Source organism: Pelodiscus sinensis, chromosome 1 (assembly GCF_049634645.1).
Source record: "Pelodiscus sinensis isolate JC-2024 chromosome 1, ASM4963464v1, whole genome shotgun sequence".
Lineage (NCBI taxonomy): Eukaryota > Metazoa > Chordata > Testudines > Trionychidae > Pelodiscus > Pelodiscus sinensis.
In genome coordinates this window covers 56,417,660-56,432,751 of record NC_134711.1, presented here as the reverse complement: position 1 = coordinate 56,432,751, position 15,092 = coordinate 56,417,660, and the positions used below count along the sequence as shown (strand labels likewise).

The following is a 15,092-nucleotide window of genomic DNA, read 5'->3' as shown; positions in this document are numbered from 1 at the left end:
ACGCCAGACGCGGCGGGGCACGCTGGTGCCGGGGCGCCGCCGCGGCTCCTCCACGGCCCCCAGGGCGGCCAGGCAAGAGGCAGGGGGCTGACGTGCACCAGGTGGTGCCAGGCAGCCTCGAGCCATTGCTGGCAGGCTTGCAGCAGCAAGTCCAGAAAGTGCACCAGAAGGTGCAGGGCGAGCTCTGGCTCCATTTTGCCACCTGCGGCGGCGTCCCCGAAGGGAAGCACCAACACACACGGGCACAGAGACCAACGCTTTGCTGTCCCTCGGCGAGGTTGGCAAGCAAGCAGGAAAAGCTGAGAACCGGCTGTCCAGGGGGATCCCTTTAAGCACGAGCCTCAGATAGCCTCAGACAGCAGCCACACAAAGCAACTGCTGACCTGATGTCCTGCCAGAACCAGTTTCAGCCGCCCTTAAATGCGCCCCTGCGTCCAATCAGTGTGGACGCGCTAGTTCTAATTAGCAAAACGCTAATTCGAACTAGTTTTTAGTTTTAGATGCGTTAGTTCGAATTAGCTTAGTTAGTTCGAATTAGCGCTGTACCCTGACTGAATCTGTGGAGAACTTGAAGCAAAAGCTAAGGGGTGTGAGCTGCACCAAGACTTAACTGGGTGTCAACTTTAAGACCTTCTGTTCTAAGGAGCCTTGTTAAAACCACCCTAGCAAGGATTGTGAGATTACAGAAGAATTATCTAATGTGCTAGGTCCCCCTACCCAAACACTCATACCATGACAGCTAGTGAAAGTCGGGGAGATGGTGGGGGCAGGGAAAGGGGGCCTTTGCTGGCACTCCTGTCTCTCAGAGTGGAGAGAGAGAAGACCACTGCTGCTTCAGAGGGAATGATGGCCCCTGACACCACACCAAGAAAACGATGGAACCATGGGGACAAGGGGGCCCAGTGTCATACAGCAGGTAGGACCCTATCTCCATATTGTCTGTAAAGAGTGAGTTGCTTTTTTTTTCTAATCAGCCACACTAATATCTAATTTAAAACACTAAAGTAGTTTCTCTTGGTGGACCCATCAAGAGATGTAAACACACCAACTGAGTCACCTCAATCTCATTGTGTCATTTTCATCCCATCTTGCACTGTTAGCATTGCTCCTCATTGTGTCACACCTCAAGCTGGCCCTGATCTTGCAAATACTTATGCTTAACTCTACCAATTCATGTAACTATTTGCAAGGACAGGTCCTTGATTGTAAATTCTTAGGAGCAGAGCCCCAGCTTTCTTCATTTGTTCTGCAAAATGCCCAGAACACTTCTCAGCAAAGTATAAATAATAAATGACACAAATGAAATACCTATCTAAATATCTTCCAAGTTGCACAAATTCATGAATTCTGGGAAATTTAAAGCAAAGGCTGTTTTCTTTGTTGTTACTGCTCACCACTTGTACCTTTTAAAATCTGATTATTATTTTAACAGAGTACTTTAGGGATGGAGGCTTAGCCTGAACTCAGCATGTCCTGGTTTTCTGTCAGCTGAAGTCAGCCCCTTAATGTTATTTAAACATAAATTTCTGAATTTAATTATAAATTATGCATGATCCATGAAGCCAACCAGGTTCTCTTTTTTCAGTGCTCATTACCCTGTGATAAATGGCTACTGAAACAGAAGCTTAGCCTATATATCCTACACATTCTGATTATTCAAGGCATACCAAGCCACATTCACAGCTTAACTGAAGAGAACTTGGAGCACTTGTTGGCGGAGGCAGGCAGATGGGGCTGTAAGCTACCTTTGTGCTCCCTCAATGCTGGGATTCCTGAATTCAGGCCAGTCTCCCAAGTCCCTAAAGGTTGCGTTAATATGCCCCAGCTGGCAATGGCACTAATGGACTACTGCGGCAGTGGGGGATGTCCCAGCTGCACTATGTATCTCCTCCATCCCCCCAGCAGGATATAGCAGCAGTAGAGACCAGCTTCCTATAAACAGTGAAAGAAAGGCCGTGATTCCTCTCCTTGTTCCTTCTCTCAGCACCAGAGCCACCATCTGGAATGAGGCTGTGAGAGATCTGCTCTTTTATGAAGAAGAAGCCCCCCACCTCAGTCTTGCTGCTCCAGCTTTTGCAACCACTTTGTTGGTCTGGAGGACATGTTACAGCTCTAACATGTTCTTAACTGCTAAGTTCTAGTTCTTTTCCTCTTTACTCCTCACCTCTCTTACAAAAGGTCAGAGCAAGAGGGTATCATAACACAGACAGCTTATTTTGGGGGAAATGGATGTCTGATGCCATTGACACTTTCTGTAGGGCTTTCTAGCATGTCCATCACTATGATTATTATTATTATTTTCATTGCTCTTATAACACTGTGCTTTCAGGACTCACACCTTGAGAACTGACTGCTCCAAGCTCCATGCATTTCCAGAACTCAAGTAAGTTACTGCTCCAATATAGCAGATAATTCCCACTGACCTATGTTTCCCTTGGTATCTGATGAATCAGACAACTGTTCCTCTCCACTACATCACCTGTCACAGTTCAGGCTGGGAGGAACTATCCAAGAAAACAGGAAAACAGACACAAGAAATCAGATTCCTAATACTTATACACTCACAGGAGCCGTAGGCACAGACCCAAAGCAGACAAGTTAAAGCATCATAGAATCATTGAAGGGACCTCAAAAGACCATCTAGACCAGTCCCCTGCACTCATGGCAATACTAAGTATTATCTAGACCATCCCTGACAGGTGTTTGTCTAAGGTGCTCTTAAAAATTTTCAGTGATGGAGATTTCACAACCTTCCTAGGCAATTTATTCCAGTACAAAATCTCATAGCACCCAATATAGCCTGCATCACTGAGACTTGGTTGAATGACACCACAAGCCTTGTACTAGCCCTCCACATCCCACTTTCTGTATACTCAGTGTGATGGGGTGTGGTCACAGTGGTCCCCAGTGGGCTGATCATGCCACTGACACCCACCTTCTTGCTCTCTGGGACTCTCTACTACCCTGATCCTCTGGTCTCCCCCAGACAAGCCAGAGAGCTGGGGTAACTGCCCCCCTTCAGAACAATGCAGACACTGAACCACTTCAGCTCTGGGAGGATGCAGTTCAACGGGCTCAACACTCAGGAAACCAATCCCCAAATGGGACCAAACTCCTCCCCCCAAATAAATCTGTTGTGCGCTGTGTAAAAGTTTTTCACAGGGAAAGCTCATAGGTTAGCTCCCTTTATGAGTGAAAGAGAGATATGTCCAGTGGTTGCTCCCCCCAGGAAATAATTATTTACACTGGACCTGATAGTAAACACAAGTGTTTTTATTTAGAACAGACTGTAGGATTTAAGCGGTTGTAAGTGAAAACAGACAGATCAAAGTAAGTCACTATATTAAAATGAATAGAAACTGCATAGCTAGTTCTAACCCACTGAGGGGATGTCTACACAAGTTCGTTAATTTGAGCTAGGTAGGCAAATGAGGTGACCGGAGTTGCAAATGAAGCCCGGGATTTAAATATCCTGGGCTTTCTTTGCATGTTTCCGTCCGGTCGCCATTTTGAAATTTCACTTGCCCGAACTCACTGCCGCGCGGCTACTCGTGGCAGTGAAACGTTAATTTGAACTAAGTCCTTAGTTTGAATTAACTGTTACTCCTCTTGGAATGTTCATTCACAGGATTGCCACAGATGAACAAATTCATAAAAGGCCTCTCAGCTCACAGGCAACAAGGCAGACCAATTATCCTGATTTGACCTGATTGAAGCTGCCAAATTCCACTCAAATGGAGCTGTGTAGGATGGTACACCAAAATGTGAATCATGAGTGCCTGCAATATCATAGAATCATAGAACTGGGAAGGACCTCAAGAGGTCATCGAGTCCAGTCCCCTGCCCTCACGGCAGGATCAAGCACCATCTAGTTCATCCCTGACAGGGGTCTGTCTAACCTGCTCTTAGATATATCCAATGATGGGGATTTCACAACTCCCCTAGGCAATTTATTCCAGTGTTTAATCATCCTGACAATTAGGAAGTTTTTCCTAATGTTCAACCTAAACCTGAGCATTAGAACTGAGCACAAAGTGCAGTCAAAACTATCATTCTACTTTGATGAAAAGTGCACATATATGGGGGATGGTTTCCCAAATTACTTTTATCTGTCCCACCTACACCACTCACCACCAGCTCACAGCTCAGTATTGTTATTCATCAAGACGTTTTGGAGCCCTTAAATTAAACTCACCCCCATACATGTGAATCTGACCAGTGCCCTTCCTAGCTGGTGCATGACAGTCATGAACAATTATTACCACTCCTGACTGAAAAACTGAATGCCTCATTCAGAGAAGGAATCTTCCTTTCGTCCTTGAACCATGAATTGTCCAACCAACACCTAAGAAATACACCCTGGTTACATCAATTTAAACCAGCTACCACCCAGTGTTAAACCTCCCATTCCTGAGCAAGCTCAAACAGAAGCCAAAGGCCAGCTACATTGAAGCTAATATTCTACATCCAGCACAAGCTGGATTCAGGCCAGGACATGGAGCTGAAATCACTTCAATGTCACTGATGGATGACCTCCTCCAGACAATGGACAAAGGACAACCATTTTCATCCTTCTGGTCTCCTGAAGCATTCAGTGCTATTGCCTGAGAAATAGGTGGCACAAGTTCAGAGTAAAATAATTTGAGTCCTTCGTGGAGAATCATACACAATGAGTAGGAGAATCATACACAATGAGTAGTGATCTTCTAGACTCCTCTCTTGGGAATCCAGAAACATCAGTTGTCTCACTGATCCCATTCAACATCTACAAACAGCCAGCAGGTGAACTGATCAGCAAGTAACAGCAATATTCAGAGATATATAACTCTACCTATCCATCATCAGTATATGATTTCCGCCACTACCACCAAGACTTTGACTCTTGGGCAAAATAAGCTTGTGTGTGGAAAACAGCTTGTTGAAGCTGAATCTGAGCCAGACTGAGTTGATGCTGGTGTGTAAAGGAAAGCACCTGGAAGAGTTTGCACCTATGGTGCAGCCTTCTTTGGATTAAGATGCATGTTTCCAGTTCATCAGTTCAGTCCATATCTAGGGGTGCTCTAGGTTTCCCTGATAACACTAACTTCTGACATAACAACATTCACAAATAATTCCTTTTATTATCTCCAGTTGGCTAGGACAGTGTTTCTCAACCTCTTTTTATAAAATACCCCCTTTTAAAAAAAATTATAAGTACTCTCTTTAAAAAAAAAAAAAAAAGTACCCCCAGTACCTACAGTTTTAAGACACAACATTTTTTCTACCATAGCAACACATTTGCTTAAACAATTGTTGACGTACCCCCCAGACTTCTCTCAAGTACCCTTAAGGGTACTCGTACCACTGGTTGAGAAACACTGGGCTAGGAGACTGTCCTTTGGGACAGTGACTTCTCAGTTTCATGGCTGGGGCCCAGATATCTAGGGGTATGTCTACACAGCAGTGTTATTTCAGAATAACGTTTGTTATTCTGAAATAACTGTGTGAGCATCCACATAGCTAGCCCATTATTTAGAAATAATTTCAAAATAACAGGCAGCTTATCTTGGCATTTATAAACCTCATTCCATGAGGAATAACACCTCTTCCAAAATAGCTCTTTTGAAATAGTAGTAGTGTAAACTTTCCATTGCTGCTATTTCAGAATAGCTCCTCACCCAGGCCATTCAAAGTAATTACTCCCAGTGTTTCCTGGGGCTCTAAATTGTGGTAGCACGTCCATATTAGGGGAGCCTGCCTCATACTAATTTCCTCGGACTACACTTCCCTATAGTGTACATGTGCCATTTTGAAATAAGCTATTTTGGAGGATTTCTTCTGGGACCGTTTATTCCAAAATAATCGTGTAGTTTAGACATAGCCTAAAAGACTACCTAATGCTCTGGGATGATGACTATGGACGACAGTTACTCTCTGGCACAATGGGGCTCACTACAATAAGAGTAAAGCTCATCTGTGCAGAAGACAGAACTTGCTGTGGGCAGATCTGAGTCTGTGGAATGAACTCTCTAACAACTAAGCACAATTATAACCTTCACCATTATAACCTCTCTGGTCCAGCAACATCTGTGGCCTGGAAGGAAGGACAACAGATGTTGCTGGTCAAGAGATCCCCAGAGGCAAGGAACTCAAGTCAGCAGGTGCTGGGCAACCTACGTTGGGTGGGCAAGGGCTGATCCTAAGTGAGGAGTCCAGCTCGAGGAGCCCCTGCAGCAGTTGAGAGGCTAGAATCCAGGCATCAGCTAATCCAGCAGCAGGTGAAGGGAATCCCCAGTTGGGAACCCCAGCGGAAGCAGGGCCAGCAGTGGTCAGGGGAATCCCTTGCTCCAGCACAGAACCCCAGTAGCAGTGGGGCCAGCAAAAAGCCCCAGGCCAGCAGCAGCTGGGAAAATCCCAGCCCAAGTAGGCTGGCTCTGGGAGCCATTACATTCCAAATGAAAACATTTCTTTGAACATGTCTTCTCTAACAAACATATAGCAACATGCCTACCAGTAACATGCCTACCAGTAAAAACCAAACAAGCCTACCAGAAGAAGACACTCTACTGTGCATACTTCTCAACCTGGGAGGAGAGTGAAAGAACAAATTACACATAACAGTTGTTAGTCACATCGGTCCATGATCTATTGGAAGATGCTCAGGTATTACAGTGATGAGTACAGTATATAAGCCTACACAGAAGAGAATATAACTTTATTGGCTAAACTATCTATTTGAGCTATCCAAATATCCTCCAGGGCTCAAGCAACCCAGCCTTAGAGCAGTTTTCCACTGGTTGAGGATTGTCATTCTCTACAACAGCAGAGAATAGGCTTGCTAACCTTTGCACTGAAAGCAACAAGAACAATCGTGCTCCTGTGCTTTTCATGCAAAAGGGAATCCTCTGAAAGCAAGCTCAACTATCTCTATTACAGTGTTTGCTGCCCTTTAGATATGACTGGGGTCTGCACAGACCAGTAAAGTTGCTGGAGGATTATGGTTGCCTTTTTAAATAATGCAAAGGGGCAAGGGCTAGCCATAAATTGACCCCAAACACAAATTCTGCCCTAGTTCATATCCCACCATGTCAAATAATCTTCTTACTTGCCCCAGCACAATTCTTATGGCATCAGTGGAGTCACACCACTGTAAATGAAGAATTCTGGCAAACTGATTAATGAAATTGAATGGCTCAGTACAGGGCTATGTCTACACTGCAGAGTTTTTGCGCAAAACAGCCATTTTTGCACAAAAATTTGCGGAGCATCCATACTACAAGCACGTTTTTGCGCAAAAAATTACAGTAAATCGTAAGGAGAGAGGGCTTTTTGTGCAAGAGTTATTCCTCTTTCTGTGAGGAATAAGCCCTTTTGTGCAAAAGCTCTTGTGCAAAAAGGCAGGTGTGGATGAACGTCAGGGGTTTCTTATGTAAGAAACCCCTATCAGAAAAATCAGAAGTCCTCTGATGGCCATTCACTTTCTTGCACAAGTGCATCCATGACAGTGTGGATGCTCTCTTGCACAAAAGCACATCTTTTGCGCAAAAACACAAGGCAGTGTGGACACGCTCTTGTGCAAGAACTTTTTTTGGAAGATCTCTTCCACAAAAAGTTCTTGCTCAAGAAGGCTGCAGTGTAGATGTAGCCTATCTGCAAAATCAGACTGTAGCAGCAAGCTTAAAAATGTAACAAATTCTATATAGAGTAGGCAGAGGTATCTATCTGATATTCTTTGAGCATGTCTGAGCAAGATTTTAACAAGTTGCTTCAGGAATACTTCACTTTACAAAATATTCAGTCCTTTTTCTCTTTGAGTGGGATTTATGATAACTCTTAATAGAAAGTTAGAACAGGGAAATTACAATGCATCTTCTGTGTTTATTTTTTGGGGGAATATTAATGGAGAAAAATGCCTCCAAAGCACCCAAAGCTTTTTGAATAGACAGACACCAACAAGTATACTGTTCCCCCCGACACCATTTTTTGCATGAACTCATGATAATTGTGTGCACAATTGCACTTGCACAAATATTGGTACAAATTAACTTTCTGAAGAGCAATATTTAAAGTTGCCCTTATATTGGGAAAGAAGCACAATATGCACTGACTACCACTGGTTTTGTTCCATTTCACTGCACTGTCAGAAAAGCCATGATTTATCTTCATGTTAAATCTGGAGCAAGAAAACATGCAGCTCCCACTCATAGCTGGGGAAGACTCACAACTCAATTGGATGCTGATTTTAATTTCATTGTACTCAATGGTGAGCCAAGTTATTTATCTATAAAAGGCAGTTTCAATAAAAGAGACATCTGCCTTGCATACCATCATAGCTGGACATATTTTTACTGAAAAAGACCCTTAAAGATAAATGACTTTGCTGTCAGTACAGTGCAATAAAAATAAAATCTATGGCAGACTGTCTCCAATGTGCCTTGCCCAGACACTCTAGAATAAACACAGTGAATGTCAGTGTGACAACAGATATAAACATCACTAGCAATGAGCAATGTTTTAGGTGTCTTGTATTTTTTTTCTCCCTGTTTTTAAGGCCTCCTGTAGCCTTGTGAAAGTTTCTACCTTTATTTTCTGTTTAGAAATGTTATGTAAATTGTAGTAAAATATATACATGCAAACAAAAATTTAAAATCATGGAAGCACAATAGAATCCATTTCCAATACAGAAAAAAGGAGGCTAGACTAAGTTTATGCCATATAGCTACTATTTTATCATCTAAAGTGCTATTGAAGTGTTGCTGAGTCATCCAGTGTTTGGAAATATATTTCTCAGCATCAGGCTTGAAGTTGGAATAGAATGAAAACAAACTATTTTTCCAGAGTTGCACAGTTTGAAGGGCTAAGTCTATTGGACAGAATCCTTCACTGAAAGCAAAAGCTATTTACCCCTTTGTTAATAAAAGACATTGTAAAAAATAAAATATATAGGTTTTAATGTTCTGTAGTGTTTATGCATAGTTTAGCAGTCATTTTATTTCATAACTTTATCAGCAGCTAGCTCAAAATTCTATCAAGTTAACATTTCCCCAGCAAAAAAGCTGCCAGTGGTACTTCGTAGCAATGAGTTCTACACTTTGGCTATTTAGCAAAGTATTTTCTTTTTGGTTTTAAAAGCAGTTCCTTTCAGTTTCACAGCAAGTTCCTTTGTTCTTGTTTTATAGATTAAACATGGCCACGCTTCTTGACCCCGTGATTTTGTATACTGTTATCATCTCTCCTCTCAGGTTGCACTTTGACAGTATCTCTGAGTTGTCAGCTTTTATTGTCTCCTGAACAAGTGTCTGGTTACAGGCCAATGATGTGCTTGGAACAGTTACTCTAACTCCAGTCTCCAGAACTAAGGAGGATGGAAAGCTATATATTTAAAGGTCCTAACACACTTCTCCTTCACTTCCCCCTTCATTCTCCACTTCCTGCTAGGGAAATCCCACCAAATGTCCCGGGTCCTCCTTTTCCTCCATATTTATGAGTCCAAAGACTAAGATTAGTGGGTCAGCAATCCCTGTTAAGAGGGGAAGGGGACTCTGCTGTTATATACACACACACCTTGTTATCTTATTAAAAGCTACTTTGATGGCTTTATTTCCCATTAGTCCCCCTACTTCCCTCAGCTTTCAAGATAAACCACTTAAGTGGGCATCAGTGGAAAACAGCAGCTACAATGCTGCTGAGCTCAACAGAAGCACTATAACACCCAAGAGGAAGTAAGTTTCATCAGATCAATCAGATGGCATTGAATGTCTCGAGAGGTTCCTAATACCCTGTAGGATCAAAGTTAGAAGCAAAATCTACTTACTTTCCTTGTATTGCTACTGTTCTGTCTGGTATCTCTGTATTGCAATCCATAGAAATAACACATGGATATCCATCCATTCTGTCTGCCAACAGTGGAAGCAACTCAACCAGTTTTACTCCCTTTTCCACCATGTAACAACATGGGAAAAGACCAAATTCTGGTGTGAAGATAAGAGTCAGAAAACTTCTAGCAAATGGTATGCTCAATCTGCCACGTAAAACAGGCCAGCTGTTTGTGTTCAGTGTAATTCTCAATGGCTCCCTACAGTGTCTGCAGAAAACTATACTAACAATAAAAATACAATACGCAGTCAATAAACAAGACAGTAAAATTGTAATGAAGATTTTTTTTAAAAGGTATAATGAGAAATATAAAATATTGGGTCTAGATACTGTTTACAGGTTCTGTACCTTTATTTAGTGCCACGGGTGGCAAAAAGTCTACCCAGCTTTAGTGGATTCCTTTGATAGCCTCAACAGATAAATCTCTGGAATCCAGGCTACAAATCAAACTACTATCCCTGATGTAAAACTTCTGAGGGAATAAAGGATCAAACACTGCCTTCCCTCCATTGGTGGTCAAGCTCCCTCTCCCCTGTTGACATTGAGCAATATTGTTTGCATCCCTTTCACAAGAAAGGGTATTCAAACCCAGGGACTGCAAAGGATACAGAGGTTAGTTTGTTTTCCTTAACAGACTGGCTGCTGATATGGGTCTGCATTTTTATTCCCAGATATGACAGAAACATTTATATCATGCAGCAATTAAATTAGCTAGTGATTGTTGGGTTCTCAGCCTTTGCTCTACACTATATCTAAAGTTAATGAAGCAATGAAAACACGAATCTCTTTACCACAGATTTACTTGCAGGCTGGTATTGCACAGAATTTATGTACATGCCTTTTTCTCTTCTCTCTTCATACTACTTAGCCTGAGGCTGTAAGCATTTCTCTTTCATCGTGATATGCAATGCTGCCACCTAACTAGGGCCTGTGTCCAAACCTGTGTTATAGCTGTGTCTCTAACCTTAGTGGCTTTCCTGTTTTTTATTGTCTCTCTCCTGTCCTCTCTCTAGCCCCCTTACCTCTCACCTCCCACAAAGTCCATTATTTGCTAATCTTTTTTTACTTATCTGCAGTTAAAAGCAAGAAGACAATGGATGAGGGTGACAAAGAAATCTGAAACAATAGCAAAGGCACAATCTCATCAGTCAACTAAATGAAAATTATATAACATGCACCAATAAGGCAATAAAACAGATGTGTGGTTGGTTAGTTGGTTAGTTGGTCAAAAACTACAGCCACAGTTTGTTATAGTTGCCCTTTGAGGCATCAACACAGAAGGAACACCCTGTGTCACTTTTAGCTCTTGGATGCAGGCATGAAAGAGGACTAGCCAGGCCAAATTTGGGTGCTGTCATGACCCCATGCACCTGGTTCAATGCCAGGCACTCCAATTTGGTCCTACCAGCCTTTCACTAGGTGGCGAGGCCAAATCTGAGTGAGCAGCATTGTGACCTGGTGCATGGGGTCAAGGTCAAATTTGCAGCAAGTATAAAAAGTTGTGATGTGTGTTTAAAAGACGTGGTTTTCACAACAAATATTGGAGCCAGCAATTTTCTGAGTCTTGAATAGCACCTAGCCTTTGCTGGGTGATACACAAGAAAAAACACATACTCCCTTGCCAATATAATCTCCAGTGTAGATGTAGCTATAGCGATGGAAGAATGTGTAGCTCCTGTCGTTCAGGGAGGAGATGTTCCTACGCCAGTGGAAAAACATCTTCCCTCAGAGTAGACTGCACCTACACTATGGGGTTATGCAAGTACAATACCACCCAAATTTGGCCTGGCTGATCCTCTTTCATTCCTGCATCCAAGAGCTAAAAGTGACACATGGGTTGTGTCTACATTGGCACCCTTTTCCGGAAAAGGGATGCTAATGAGACAAGTCGGAATTACAAATGCCGTGGGGGATTTAAATATCCCCCACGGCATTTGCATGAACATGGCTGCCACTTTTTTCCGGCTCGGGGCTTTGCCAGAGAAAAGCGCCAGTCTAGACGGGATCTTTTGGAAAATAAAGCCTTTTCCGGAAGATCCCTTATTCCTCTTAAAATCAGGAATAAGGGATCTTCCAGAAAAGGCTTTATTTTCTGAAAGATCCCGTCTAGACTGGCGCTTTTCTCCGGCAAAGCCCTGAGCTGGAAAAAAGCGGGAGCCATGTTCATGCAAATGCCGCAGGGGATATTTAAATCCCCCGCGGCATTTGCAATTCCGACTTGTCTCATTAGCATCCCTTTTCTGGAAAAGGGTGCCTATGTAGACACAGCCCCGGTGTTTCCTCTGTGTTGATGTTTTAGCTCTGCCAATATGCTTTCTGTAGTGTAGACATATCCCAGGTTACATAGTCACTCCTTTTGTAGCGTTCTTAAGATAGACATGCAGGGAGCTAACCTGTTCCTGTGTGTCTTAAAAGCTCTGCAGCTGAGGAAGCAACCTGTCCATGAAGATACTTTTGCTCTTCCCTGACAGTAGCTCTGCTATCTCTGGAGGGGCTTAGGATGTTCTCAGGACAGGTGCCTCCCTTCTGAAAGCTTCACCATGCACCTATTTCACTTCGTAACTGATTGCCTCTTACTCCTATTCTTCTTCAAATACTCCTGTCTTCACACTCAGCATATAGAATATGACTCCTTAACAACGAATCAACCAACAGGAGAATGATATGCCCTGGTAGTGGTGCTGTACACCAGATCTCGTGGGATAACTTAAACTTTTTATAGATTAAACTGTATTATACCAGATCTGGAAATATCAATTTGTGTTTTGCATACCTTTGGTAATAAAAGCAATAGTACACATATTATTTATAAAGCAAAGCTTTGCCATAGACATAAATACATTAGCTTTCATTCATTATCACTATTCTAAGTCACCTAGCAGTCATTAACTTGTTCTCAGCATTATTTCTTATCCCCGTTTATTCGGTCTGGAAAAGCAAAATTCACTCTCAAACAGTCAGCAGGAAGCCAATGCACTACATAAAGCCAACTCAAGCCCTTTAGAATCCAGGGCTTTGTGAAGATGTGCAGCATGTGCAAGTGTGTGAGACAGACAGAAAGACAGACAATACACCTAGGCTATGTCTAGACTGGCATTATTTTCCGCAAATGCTTTTAACGGAAAAGTTTTTCCATTAAAAGCATTTGTGGAAAAGAGTGTCTAGATTGGCACGGATGCTTTTCCACAAAAGCACTTTTTGCGGAAAAGCATCCGTGCCAATCTAAGAACATAAGAACATAAGAATGGCCGTACTGGGTCAGACCAAAGGTCCATCTAGCCCAGTATCCTGTCTACCGACTGTGGCCAGCACCAGGTACCCCAGAGAGGGTTGACCGAAGCCAATGATCAAGCGATTTGTCTCCTGCCATCCCTCTCCAGCCTCTGACAAACAGAGGCCAAGGACACCATTTTATCCCCTGGCTAATAGCCTTTTATGGACCTAACCTCCATGAATTTATCCAGCTTCTCTTTAAACTCTATTATAGTCCTAGCCTTCACCGCCTCCTCTGGCAAGGAGTTCCACAGGTTGACAACACGCTGTGTGAAGAAGAACTTCCTTTTATTAGTTTTAAACCTGCTACCCATTAATTTCATTTGGTGTCCTCTAGTTCTTCTATTATGGGAACTAATAAATAACTTTTCTTTATCAGCCCTCTCCACACCACTCATGATTTTATAGACCTCTATCATATCCCCCCTCAATCTCCTCTTTTCTAAACTGAAAAGTCCCAGTCTCTTTAGCCTCTCCTCATATGGGACCCGTTCCAAACCCCTAATCATTTTAGTTGCCCTTTTCTGAACCCTTTCCAAGGCCAAAATATCTTTTTTTAGGTGAGGAGACCACATCTGTACACAGTATTCAAGATGTGGGCGTACCATAGTTTTATATAGGGGCAGTAAGATGTTCTGGGTCTTATTTTCTATCCCTTTCCTAATAATTCCTAGCATCCTATTTGCCTTTTTGACCGCCGCTGCACACTGTGTGGAAGTTTTCAGAGGACTGTCCACAATAACTCCAAGATCTTTCCTAATTTGTCGTAGCCAAATTAGCCCCCAATCTAGACGCGGTTTTGCACAAGAAAGCCCCGATCGCCATTTTCGCCATCGGGGCTTTTTTGCGCAAAACAGTTTTTAGCTGTCTACACTGGCCCTCTTGTGCAAAAACATTTCCGGAAAAGGGCTTTTGCCCGAACGGGAACATCAAAGCATTTGCGCAAGAGACACTGATTTCGGACAGTAGAATGTCAGTGCTTTTGAGCAAAATCAAGCGGCCAGTGTAGACAGCTGGCAAGTTTTTCCACAAAAGCAAGTGCTTTTGCGGAAAAACTTGCCAGTCTAGACGCAGCCCTAGATTTTAGGAATAGAAACCATCTTTTTTGTCTTATTTGCACAGCAGTGAGCACAGTGGAACCCTGGCCTATAACTAGAGCTTTGAGGCTCTATGTCAATACAAAAAAAATCATAAAATAAAACATGACAAAGTTAATAGTGGTAAGTTTAGATATCTAAATATTAATCCTATGTGTTAAAACCATGACTATCATGCAAGTTATTCCAAACAAGTGCCAATTAAACCTCTATATCACACTAGTATGTATTCTCTACATGCCACATAAAGCACAGAAACTATATTAGGAACATTTGGGGATTTTTTTAGTTTTATTATTAGAACTATTTTTTGCATACATCTGCCTGCCTGTTTTAGCTACCAATAGTTAAACTATACAAGCCTAGGAGAAAGTCATACAAATCCTCTAAAACAGACTTTAAATGTCACCATTTCATAACCCATATCTCAGGCCTTTTGAGGACTAGCAATGAGTATTAGGTCCCATTTAGATCCTCTATTTTCTGATTGGATCCAAGACTCACTTCTAGCTCTGAAAGATCTAAAAGACTGGACATAAAAATCTTGACATTTTTATGCACACAGACTCTTGTCACTGAGCCAGGACTACATCTCATTTGTCTGGGAATTCAGTCACATTTAAAATTGGTCGAGGAAGGGAATTTGAGAGGAAAAGAACTCTGGCATAGATTTTATGTTTAAGATGGCTAGTTGCTGAAGATACTCAAGGGCCTTGAATATAAGAATACATCAAGGAGATGGGGAGATGGGCACAGTGAAAGCAAGATACCAAAGGAACAGCATAAATAAGTTTAGCACCATGCTCGGTGACTTATCAGATGGGTGCTATCTCCACACATGTAAATATATTTATTATTCTTGAAATC

The 15,092-nt window shown here is 42.4% G+C and overlaps 1 long non-coding RNA gene across 1 annotated transcript in view; it reads right to left on the bottom strand.

Moving 5' to 3' along the window:
- The window catches only part of LOC112546340 (uncharacterized), a 171,833-nt gene that overhangs the window by 76,256 nt on the left and 80,485 nt on the right, over positions 1 to 15,092 (bottom strand). The gene's annotated exons all lie outside the window — the stretch shown is intronic.